At 39.2% G+C, this 13,302-nt stretch overlaps 1 protein-coding gene across 1 annotated transcript in view; it reads left to right on the forward strand.

Annotated features, from left to right (window-relative positions):
* tsnare1 (T-SNARE Domain Containing 1) overlaps positions 1-13,302 on the forward strand; it is a 171,502-nt gene that overhangs the window by 92,394 nt on the left and 65,806 nt on the right. The window lies entirely within an intron of this gene.

A 13,302-nucleotide genomic window follows, 5' to 3' on the forward strand; every position in this document is an offset into this window, starting at 1 on the left:
CTATTTCCATGTTCATGTTTCTGACGTAAAGGTTTCTACAGCCATTTACGTTTAGGACAACGAGGTATCTGAGATAGAAACTGAGCAGAATAAAAAAAACGACACAAAAAAATATAAAGAAAAAGAAACTGGGTATTTGTTTTCTTCCAATATTGCCTCCCAGGAGGCCAATGCATGCCAAGTTGGTAACTAGAAATTCAGATAGGCTCTGTCTTCTCCCATCTCCAAAAGCTTATTAGTATTTTGTCACAGTACCCCTATGCTCCTGCAGGATATTGAATGCTACCCAATTACTACGGTGCTTTTATAGACTTGTTTGTTCCTTTACCTGGGTAATGTGTGTATGGAATCATAATCTCTCTCGACTTAACTTTTGAAGCCATCATGAAAGTACACATCATTTTTGCTAAACACGGCAGAATCATTTCTAAAATATCTCTGATGTGACATAGATTAGATTTAAGATGGATGGAGCCTCTCTGATGAGATCGACCAGACTGAGTTGTATTTTAAATACTTTTTTACTGAGGAAGTAAACTTCTAATTACAGTATCACTTTAGGAGAATATTCGTAGTAGATATTTGAAATAGGATGATTTAAATTTGCAATACCTATATTTTGGAAATTCATTGGCAGTGGAAACAAGCTGTGAACTCAACATTGTCAGATGACAAATTCACCTTTTAAGTTAAAATGGTGGATTTAAAGAGCAAACAGTTTCCAGTTTCCTTTAGGCTCTCTTTGGTTTCCCCCATTTCCTGAGGGAAATACCAGACTCATTTGCTGCTAAATGCTCCACTGTGTCAACCAGCTACTCTCAAAGTGTCTGTCTGGTTTGTGGTTGTGTGTTGTGGCATCTGAGAGCTGTCTGCTGTGGCTGAAAAATACTTCCTGTCAGCGGTGAGACCTGACCAAATCAGTAAAGTTGTAGCAGCAGCTGAAACTCACTCTAAAGCCATGTAAAGCCAAGGGGAGCTATATGATATTTGATAATTCTATGTACGTTTATGATGTTTTTTTGTTTCTTAGCCTGGACGATGACATTGACCTTAGAGTTGCTTGCCTCCTCCATTTTTTTAAGTCATTATTATCGTCAAGTGGTTTTGTATAAGTGTAGGTGCAGCGATGGTACAGTTTTGGTCAGTTTCAGCACATATGGTGGTCAATGCTGATTGGTTAAAGACTCCTCCAATACTTTTTTAAAGTTAAGCCGAGGTGTACACCCATTATGATGCAACGGCTGGTAATGAATCCCTATGGAGCGTAGCCGGACCCATATAATCATGCAGTGAATTTGGGTCTGGAAACACTTGGCTTCTCCAACCTTGTCTGTTTCAACCAACCAGCTATGTAGATTTGTAGATTGCAGATTGTACATTCTAATTGTTGAGGCCCCAGAATAAAAGCCTTGTTAAGAAATGAAGGGTTTCTGTCTACTGAAATGCGAGAAGGGTTTTAATTTGAAATGCATACAGGAAGTGTTGCGTTAAGGCGTAATGCAGAACTAGTAGTAGTAGTAGTAGTGGATCAAAATGAGGCTTTGAGTTGACATCATTAATCAATCCATATACCTTTAATATGACAACTATGACCATTACATTTTGTTTTTATTGGCTCTCTTGTTTGACATATGCTTTAAAGATGATTGGATCTTCAACCAATTGAAAAATGGAAATTAATTTCAACCGGATAACGAGAACTGAACATTTTATTTCCTCAGTTGGAGAAAAATAGTGCCGGCGTTTTGTTCTGGTGTGCTCCATGTTGCTCTTCCTACACTTGAAAAAAAATGTGTAAAGGAACACAACTCAGGCATAACTTATATTTTACTTTAAATGGGAAAACAAATCAGGAATTTGGAAGCAACATTTTGAGAAGATGAGGCTTGAAAAATAAGTATTGATTTATTGGATGATCACGGGTGTAATAAAGTAGCAAGATGTGAGTTTCTGGATGTCATGTGAGGCTGTTTTCTGCTTAAAGAACTGACTTGAGGTTGTGCTGTCAGTAATCTTTTATCTTGATCATCGAGCCACACAATAATATATTGTTAACATTTTGACATTTCGGGAGGCCTTCAGTTCCCTTTCTTGTGGGCATCAGTTGTGATGTTTACTGTCTCGACAACACTCCCTGTTGTCTGAGGTTTATTAAACATGCCACTCTGCTTGTGCAAAATCTGCTGAGGAACCTTTGGAAGACATATTGTAAAACTTCATGAGCCGTATCAGAAGCATATGGTTGAATGAAAGGAGATAGAAGCCTGACGCAGCCTGCTTTCAAAATGACAAGCCTTTTGGTGGCAGTCCAGCGTCGGACCACAGCTTGCAGTCCAGCAGTTTGTAGAAAAACGATGTTTTAGAAGCACTTTGCAGCATAATGAAGATGTATCGCCGTGCTCAGTTGGAGCTGTCTGAACTTCATCAACGTTTCAAATCAGCTAATCCCACTGCAAGGGCTGAGTTCTGAATACAACTGAAAAAAGGAAGCGCATCAATCTTTCTCCTGAGAGTGACATGCAGTGAAAGAGCCGCAGCACAAATGACAGCTTCATTTCAGCACTGCAGCGGAGATGGGCCAGGCAGATGATTGGTGTTCAGACAGGGTCGTCTGGCCTGTGCTTTAGTCATAGCAGCACGGATAAATGTCATCGCCGGCGCTCAGGCAGGTGCTGAGAGGCTTGACGTTGTTCCTTTGGGGAGTGATAGTATCTGACAATGTGCTTTTTCCCCTCCATACCACCCTCCTCGCCTCTGTTCTCTCCATCCAAACAGGCTCCCCTCACATCCTTTCATCCCACTAAATCATCAGTGTTAGCTGTGAATCCCAACATGCCACATTTTTCTCCACTGCTCTCCTCCCAGGGGACCAGAGGAGCCCGGCGTTTGTCATCGTTATCAGCCCCTCTCTTTCTGGAAAGGTTTGATTTGGTTCTCAGGTTAATTTTGCCTTCCTCAGAGACTGGATGAATGTGTGAGCTCTGCTTAAACTTACCAACTGCTCTAAGTTAACCTTTCCACCCTCACAAGTGTCTCAAGACTAGTCTTGGCACCTTCTTCTTCTTTTTTTTTTTTTTTTAAATAGATGGCAAAGCTGGACCTAGAACTGATGTCAGAGCAACAAATGCTGAAGTTCAAACCTATAAAAAGGGCATATTTAATCTTAGAGATAACCACAAGTTTTAAAGGTGAACAGAATATACACTGTGAGCTGGTATTCATTCAGGCACCCAGCCGTGTGATACTGCATCATTTACACACAAAAAGTGAAAGCAGTTTACGCATGGCAGCGCCGGCCATTTATATCATGATTGGAAAATAAATCATTCACACTCAAAGTTCCCGATGCAGTTCATTTATTAACGTCACAACATCAGTGACGTTTGGAGCACATGGCTCTTTATCAGTGTTGTTGATAAATTAATTGCACTGGGAGCTTTAAGTGTGTGAAATTTAAATCTGCTCATCATGGTTCTACCTTATTTCACTTTATTGGATGAGTCTTCTTTGTTCACTTTGACATTAAATCATTGCCCGTGTTTGACATCTATAAGATGCGAGTTTTTGTTTGACCCTTTTTCTTATATCATCGAACAGCTTCCTACACTGTGCTGTTTCATAATTCCAGGGTAAGAGGCATTTATAATATTAGTTACCTGTTCCCGAGCCGATTTACAATCATTGGCCCGTGGAGGCCGACAATTTTGTGATTACGAGCCAGAACCTCGTATGCCAGTTTCCTCCTGCGTAAAGTTTGGATGACGGTGCTGGCCTGCTCCTTCTTCAGCCATTACAAAACTTGCAATAAGCTGCACCACGGTGGTTTTAAGAGGAATGAGAGGAGCTGAGTGGATTGACCATGAATATTCCTCCTACTTTAACACTGTGCCATCGTGTCCCACAGATGCACTTGTGTTTTCTCCAAACTACCAAAAAGGTGGCCACAGCTAAATGCTGCACCGTCCCTCTTGTGTTTAATTTAAATAATTTGGGATCCCACAGACTTCACTGTTTTGGTTTTCTGACCCTATTAAACCCACATGTGCAGAAACATGATAAGTCATCACATTCAGAGGACTTTTACATTTGATGAAGTTAACATGACTTCACAGAGTTCTAACTTCCTGTCAGAACTAAATCCTACATTTGGGTTTTCGCAGAATAAGGACACATAAAGTTCTGTCAGCACCAATCACATATATAGATCAAGTTTCATGCTTGTTATTGAAGTGAAAGAGGGCCCTACAGATGTGTAGTAGCAAGTCACAATTACCTCATAATTTGTGCACAAGTGAATTCAATTCTACTTGATGGAATAGTTTTATTTAAACATAGTTTTTAGCCTCTCTTGAGTAATTGTTTTGTGCTAATTTACATTATGTTATGGGCCTGTGGCCTCATTTATAACATATATAAGGCAGGTGCCTCTCCCCACTCAAAAGTCAGGATCTATCAAATCGGACTCAGGCGTAGGAACATGTTGGAGACGGGAAAGTGGCGACGCAAATGGTGATTTGAAATCAGATTGTGGGAATTAAACGTAACAGTTATTATATTTTTATACATAAGCATAGTAGGGCCTCTCAAACATTTAATTTCACTTCATATGATGTTATAAAAAGCCACTTTGTTGTAAACATCCAAACCAGGAGTGTTATTTGTGCTCGTGAGCCATAACTATTCCATAAACACCTTCCGATAAAAGCCAACAAAATTCTGAAGTCAGATTCTGCTCAATATTTCATCAACACCGTCTCCTCGTCACGTTCCCCATCCCCAGAGCGCAGTGCAGAGAGCTGGACTGACTTTCATGGTCAATCATGGAGCGAGCTGCAGCTGTTGAAATGCAGGTTGATGTTGGGATGTGGCAGGTGGCAGGATTCAGGATAATCTGGTTTGCCTTTCCAAAATATTAGGACTGAATGTACCGAGTCCCTTTTTTTTACTCAGCCATGTTAACGAGGCTAACCGATGAGATTATCATCACTGGTTGTGCATACATCACCCAGTATGAATTTTCACACAGTTTTTGTATGAGGTGCAACATGACTGTGCTGTGGTGCACTGCAGACACCCCATTGGCTGCCACACACACCTGTTTCCCTGTCTATAGAGGTCACTGGGGTTTCCAGCAGTGACAGCCCACCTGGTACCCCCACCAGTAACAGACACGCTCTGACAGTGGAATGCAAGTCTTGTTTTTGTATTGACCTTTGAATCTGACCACTTTTTTTTGGTGTACTGTCCCGTTCAATGAAATCACTGCGGCCGCAACATGTTGCAACTCACTGCATTTTTTTGGGGGGGGTTTGTGACTCCAATGTGGTGGCCTCCAAAAAAAATATGTGTTTTCTGTCCTCCGGGTCACCCACAAGCACTTTGATTTCTGTTTCAGAAAAACAATCCTTTTCCTGGTCTTTGTCTCCATCGTTGCCACAATTCACCACAAGGCCAGACTGATCAGTGGGCTCATTTATACACAATAACCTGCATATGGTGCATTGCAATGACCAAATATGGTTGAATTGGCCGTGTAGAAAGCACCATATGAGGTTCAGCTACGAGATAACTTTTCCACGTGAACTGTACTTTACAAAGGGAACATTGAGTGTCTGTGTGAGTTCATGTTTTTTTTTAATCAGACAAGTTTTTGCTGTATGCCATTTACAGCTTTTGTGCACACAGAGACTTTGAATATGTATTCTACGCATTGTTTATTAATGAGGCCTCTGGTCTGCAGATTTCAGAGACTCCGTATTTAGTTTCACTTTCAAACCGTGTTAGCAGCTAATATTAGCAAACTACTACTCTGGCCAGTTGTTGCAGTTTGTCAGTTCAGTGTCAACTAACCCCAGAACAAGTGTGTCTGTTGTGTTACTCTTAATAAGCTTAACACTATGGTATGTCATTCTTTAAAACTACTAATACCTACCTTCTGCAACAATAAAAACACATAATGGGTCTTTTTGCAACTTGATAACTATCATAATTTACGTAGCCTGAAGAAGAGACAGAAAAGGAGACAGCCGGAAAAATATGTACTGCTTCTATTCAGCGTGGAAATGGGTGATAAGGTCTCGACTCCTGACGGTTCTGTTAATGTAAACGATCAAACATCACTTCATGAAGTCTTAATTGGCAGAGATGACTCATTTAATATTAAACATGTTCTTTTAAAATGTCACAGTCACATTGTTATTGTGTTGAGAGATGTTTTAACAAATATATCCCCAATATCAGGAACACATGTTGGGCACGTCTTTAATCTTACTACAGACACACAGACACACATATAATATAATATAATATAATATAATATAATATAATATAATATAATATAATATAATATAATTTTAGGATGTAACAAGCAAATCTTGTAATTATGTACTGAAGTATGCTATGTACATTATGTATTGGGGGAATTTTGTGATCACAATTGATTGACACAGACTGGGAATATTGTCCTGATGTACCCGGAGATGATGATATGATATTTTATCAGAAACTGACACAAATAAAGTTCTAAATAAATGTTTTGTAAATATATTTAGAGGGACCTTAGTGGTTGAGACGATGTCATATCAAATAAAAGAAGTTCAGCTCCAAAAATACTGCAATAGTCTCAAAGCTGCTGACGTCACAGATTACTAATACAGACATCATCAGTCCATCAAAGGTGGAGGTCAGGGATGGATGGATCATATCACTTTCAGCCATGAGACCAATGTTGAAATCCATTAGAAAGCAAAGGTCAATGTGGACTTACTGTAATATCAATAAGTAGGTACATAACATATTTTAACTTATGTAATTTTACTTATGTAAGTAATGTGCTTATTTTAACCTCAAACCATGATTTATTTATTTTGTTCTATATCTAACTATGTATTTTAGTGCCTACACTGCACAAGGCATCTTGTGTGTATCTATGTGACTGCAGTGTTCTTTGGCAAAATGACAATATTTGATGTCCTGGGATGAGAATGAATGGAATAGAGTAGCGTACTGGTTAATTTAATACAGTCATTTTGTACACAAACTCAAGATGTTTTGATGACATTTGATGATGTTTTTTCACTTTGACCTGAGTGCTCGTGTTTTTTTATTTATTTTGTTTTAATATTTTTTTTTTTACAAACTAACTTTACTTCTACTTGCATATGTATTTATGCTACTCCACCCACCTGTGGAGTTGACCAAGGTCTGCAAAAACCCAAACATTAGACCAATATCAGGACATTTTTAGGGGGATATGTCACCTAAATTTTGCACACTTGGACACACAAAGGGGACTTCCAGGCGTGCATACGTTTTGAACATTCCTTTACTGGAAATACAGAAACACAAAGCACATCAGCTCAACGTGGCTGTCTGTCTGCTAAATGGACACGCCCCCCGTGCCTTGCTCAAAAGCACCTTGAAGCTGCCCTAAGTGCCTGTGTGAACCTCCCTCACTGTAACCACTAATTCACCTACTAGAATATGAGTTGCTATTACAAGTGAACATACATCAGGGTGTGAATAGATAAAATAATAATCCAACACAATAAAAATAGAATAAAATAATACATGATAAAAATAAAGGAGGGGTGTCCATTATGACAAACATTACTGTGGCTCCAACCTAAACACCAATAATTAAACAAGGTTGTTTCATAACAAACACAAAAACTTTTTATCATTCAACATTATTATGAAAAATAATATACACATTTTTTTTTAAATTATTTAAGCAGGACTAATCTACTATTATGACAGATCAACTTTGGACATTGTGAAATGTTCCCTCATATTCGGATGGGTTTGTAGATTATTTAGCCTAAAAGGTATGCACATCTTCTAAGATGGCAAAAGGATGCCGAATCCTCCATCCTGTTATAAAAAAAAAAAAAGTCCCTTAATCTGGAGATACATGGTTTTCATTGCAGCAGTAATAACAATACCAGCCAGTCATATGTACATTCATATGACCAGCACTGTGATTTGTTACTTCTGTCTTAACCATAATTTTAAAATGTGTCCAGTGTTATCCAAGGTAAATTCATCCATTATCCTTAAATCAGTCTTTTTATCGAAACGCTCTCAATTAACAAAATCATTTTATGTGGCTAACCTCCTACTAGCTTATTTTAGTTAAATAATGTTCAAAGACACGGCACTGAACAACTTTGAGCTCGGTCTGGGACTGATACATTCAATTTTCTGGACATATTGTCCTTGAGTGTCCATATTATTCCACAAGTTCTGATAAGAGTTAGAATATTAGTATCCAGCCTCTACAGCATTTTCTGCCCATTTAAATCTGTCTTCTCAGACTGTCACCTCCCAGCTGGACTTCATATGCTTTGGCACAGGAGATCATTTCATCAAACATGAATACATTAAAAAAAAAAAAAAAGGCTCAGAGCATAACCGAGGACAGCTTTCAAGGGCAATCTGACTTCCACACCTAGCTTAGTTGAAAGTGAGGAATAAATGGCCACAATAAAGCAGGTGTGTCCTACTGATGCATCATCAGGGCAATCTATCCACTCTGTTTATCCTTGAGTGAAGAAACACCACCAGATAAATCATTCCAGGAGACAATAGAAATAGAAAAGATCATAAAGAAGAAGCTTTATTAGCAAAAACATGTGTTATTAACCCTGGCAATCCCAAGTGTATTGATTTGACACTCTGTACACACTTATGCTAATAGCATGATGGCAGATCACATACTGCTGGTTCAAGATAATGAGAATGTACAGTAAGTCTTCTGTGAAATCCAAATGCTGAAATTCCACTTAGACTTGATTATCTACTAATTAAGGATTTAAGTTTGTATTTATAAACGACACAGTGCACATTGTACATTTTGTCATACTCTTTGTTATTACTGCCAAATCAAAGTTAATGAATGCATTTCTAATACACAGCGAAAGGCGCATTCATGTAAACAGTAAAACAGTTAAAATATTACACAAACAAGTTGTGACTGCTGAATTTCATTGAAAACCAAAGAAGTTCAAATAAAACATAACTCATACCTACAGTTTTTAATTCAAACATTATTGTCTTTATTTTGCATGAGGATTGAAATTGATTTTGAGCAAAATTTTAACAGTAATTTAGTGAGAAAATAAGTAAATAATGAAAACATCTTTTCTCTTTTTCCACCACAACTGCAGAGTTTAATGCTTAAAGAGAGAGTACACATTTTAGACTGACTCGTAAGGTGTGTTTTATGCACATTTCAAAATTGTGCTTCTGCTGAGTCTCCCAGAAATTCTGAAATTGTGTTCCAAATTTTGTTCGAGGTCTTCTGTAATCGCATTCAGAGGCAATGTTCATGAATGACTGACTAGATGAACCGCGTTGGAGGTAGTTGGGGAGGACGCCAGCCGACAGAGACCTCGGCTCACATCAGACAACAGATGGTGATTTAGGAGACAAAAGCAGTCATGTTAAGTTCAGGAAAAGATGCAGGTTTTGATTAAATGTATATTTTGTTTCAAGTCACTTTTTTGTATTAAAGCAGACCTCCATCTTTCTCTAACAGTGATGAAGTACTTAAACATAACCATACAAATGATGACCTATGCTGTAGTTACCACAAGCGGATACTGTACTGCAAGGTTGGATAGTTTGGTTGGAGGACGTCTCAATACATGATAGAAAACTGTATCTATTACTGTATCTCAACAAACCAATTCATAATATCCACAGGACAGTAGTAGATGGAAATTGACATTACTTCACATTTCTTTCGTGGATTTTCTGGAATTTTAACCAGATTTTGTGCTGTGTTGGAATGGAAACCTTGCCAATACACACCTCCTTTAACTGTGTGCGACTCACAGCTAATTTAGAGCTGTTGTGCCAAAGTGACTAAGTGAATAATCTGCAGATGTTCGCATGAGATAACATTAAGATAACAACTTTAACATTTGCCGTGTTCGACATCTTAGTTTTGCATATTTGAATGCAACATTTGCAACTTGGCACGAAACACGAAGCACCGTTGCACCTGCTGGGAATGTAAGTAGTTGAGGTCATAATACAATTGGACAAATTCATACCTGATGATGCCGCCGGTGGGAAAAGTGATCGGCAAAATTGTAACAATTCATTGTTAAGTCAACATGAATTTTGGCTTCAGTTACAACAAATCATCCTCTGGGGACAACACATGCCAACAGTTACCACGGAAATGTGACCAACTGCTATGATACAGTATGTTAGTCTGGGCCAAAATGTTAGTGAGCTGTTGGACAGACTTGCAGACTCTCTACTATCATAGCAAAGAGCAAAAGTGCAAAAGCTGTTCACCAACAGTAACAGGAGCGAATGTCGTGTGTCGCCTCCCTTCTTGTAGTTTGGAAATCACAGAAGAGGAGGCTCAGCAGATTGTCACCCCTGTCTTTGATATTTGCAGCTCGGTCTCCTCGCTGACCTGCTGGCATCACATTATACAGGGATGTTTGGTCCTCGAGCTACCGCCGGAGAGGAAACATGATTTTACATTTATAAACCATTTATTCAGTAAGGGCAAAAAAAGAGATGTCTCTCATACAGTCGGTGTTGGAAAAATGTCATCGTTTTATTTTTTTTATATTTTTTTCTCTCTCCTTCCCCCTTTTCTCACCAGCAAGCGTGCGAGTAAATCTGCTTAACGGTTTTTCTGCTGCTGCAGTGACACCGTGTCCTGTTGCCCGATGCCTTTGGGCTCGGGTGGGAGATGTGGGCAGAATTTCATATCAGCATTAAGCACACTTATCAAAAACGAGGAGCAGGGTGGGGCGCTGGGAGGAGGGATGACTGAGCATCACAGAGGAAAGCAGATAAACGTATTTGTCCTTTGTCTGGGCCAGTTTTTATCATCTTTACACAACTTTGTTTTTGTTATCATCCGCCCATGATTACAGTGAGTTATTGGCATTAACAAGTTAGTGTGACCCTTTACGGCACCTGATTGGATGGCCTACACACACACACACACACACACACACACACACACACACACACACACACACACACACACACACACACACACACACACACACACACACACACACACACACATTTTATGGTCGGTGCGTTTGTGGTATTATGCAGTTCCGAAGGAGCGCTTAACAGAGTCATGGAGTTCAAACTCACTCAGAGAAGACAACATTTGTAACATGAAATTTTGCTCAGAACATTACTGAACAAAGCAGGTTAATTGATTTTCAATTGTGTTTGCGTACTTTCATTTTAACGTGAAAAGTTTAGTCAAGTGATAGTTTAATGTTCCATTTTCAATTAAATAGAAAAGCCAACTCTCTGAAGCATGGAAACACCACGCACATTTTTTGTATTATTCTTTATTTAACACACTGGAGAGGTTTCATAACACAGAGAGCATGGAAACCCAAGAAATAAGAAGCATCATGAAACTGGGCACCTCCCGGGCCCACATGGCTGCTCCATATGTGATGGGGGTGGAAGCAATGAAGAGGTCCATCTCTCCCAGCGCGAAGCACTCGTTAGCTGTTGTTTAGGAGAACAAGCTTTTTGTTTTAACTCATCACCTCCCCGTGTTGGGAGGATTTCTCCTCAGTAACCATATGAATATAAGTGTTGCACATTCCCATTCATTTACAGCATCTCATTTCGTTTTGTTGGAACGCTCTTCTGTTGCTGTCTCCCTGTGATTTCAGCTGAAAAGATGTCTGGAATTTTACATGTAAAATGTGGCTTTGTTCAGCGTGAGTTCATGTGAGGCTGCAGACTGATCTATATTCAGGGTTGATTGTTAGCGCAGCGTTGCACTGAGCTGCACGGCACATAGTAAAGAAAATTGTTTCCTCCCTTGCGGGCTATGAATTTGCCAGTATGCAGCGGGAACAGAGAGAACTTGAAATGACAAGCGCGGACAGTGTACAATGACTAATGTGCCTGTAGAGAGTGGATACATCACCAAATGCTGCCAAATTACAATTGACATGACGGAGTCCGTTGATATGCTCCCGAAATCAGAGTACACCTGATACACAGCAACTCACCCTCCAAAAAAGGAACCACACACTCACCACTGGTGTCATTTGTTTGGACGGTGCAAGCGTGACATGAAACACTTCTGCTCCAATAATCTGTTTCACCACAGCAGTGTGGAGCAGAAACGATGTCATGGTAGCACTTTACATCCCAACTCGGTAATAAGAATTTATTATGGTGGTAAGAAGATATTATACAACAAGTAGTTTCGACCCAGAGATCTGATTGGTCAACTGGACATTTGGAACGCACTCAAATCATTGTGACATCACACCCTGATCATCACTAGAGATATCACTCCGCCTCCTCGAGGGCAATATATATAATTCATATAATATGCAATATAACGTTGTTTTTACTTGTTATATTAAATGTGACCCATTTGGTGAAATCAGGTCTCTTTTGGTCCTTTTTTGTCTCTCCGAGCACCCGTACCGTGACACCACGGATAGTCGGGCACTTAAAACCCTAGTGGCGGCTAGCTGGACCGGTTTGGTTTTAACACGATACGGTGCGAAAATTTTAAAGATACATGAGTCGATACTTTTTTTCATCAGATATCTTAGTTACTACCAGACTGAGCTAGAAGCAGTTTAGAGTTTCTATGTGCCGTATTTATTCCGTTTGAGAAACCATCTGTAGAAAGCAATAAAACGGACTTAGAAATGCTCTCTGTTACTATGTCGTTGCTAAGGGTCGGCCTACTTCCTGGAGTAGTAAACATTGCATAAGTTACGTAAGAGTCTACTGACGCGACTGATTCGTTTCCAGTTCTTAGTCACACCCCATGTGTTGCCATGGAAACAGTAATTGCACTTACAAAAAGTTTCATATTTTGGGAGCGAATTGCCCCACAATATCAGTACATTTCAATCACATATTTGATTTAGTTGATAACTTGTTGTTCAATCACAATGTTACCCTGGAGAGTATATAATAATGTTTACGGACCGTATCACTGTCGTGCCAATAACGATGTTAAAGCAGCCCTCTTGTGTAATACTGCTTAATTACAATCACACTGAGAAGGTTTTTGCAGTATTGGGATTCGGTAATCAGTTGTAATTAAGTAATAGTAACTATTATTTGGCTGCAAAGAGAAGTAATAAGAGTTATTACCTGCAAACACACAATCGTTTGTTTGAAATAACTATCATACTGACTGAAGACAAAAACAAAAATCTGATGGTCAGACTGTCACATTACTGACTTCTATAAACGTTTGATTCATCTCATCATGCTGCAATGTAAATCACAACACACAAAACATATTGGCAATATTAGCTC

The sequence above is a fragment of the Brachyistius frenatus genome, unplaced genomic scaffold (assembly GCF_029030835.1).
Source record: "Brachyistius frenatus isolate BFR_SWC_R1_liver_20210118 unplaced genomic scaffold, ASM2903083v1 Contig_40, whole genome shotgun sequence".
NCBI classification, from domain to species: domain Eukaryota; kingdom Metazoa; phylum Chordata; class Actinopteri; family Embiotocidae; genus Brachyistius; species Brachyistius frenatus.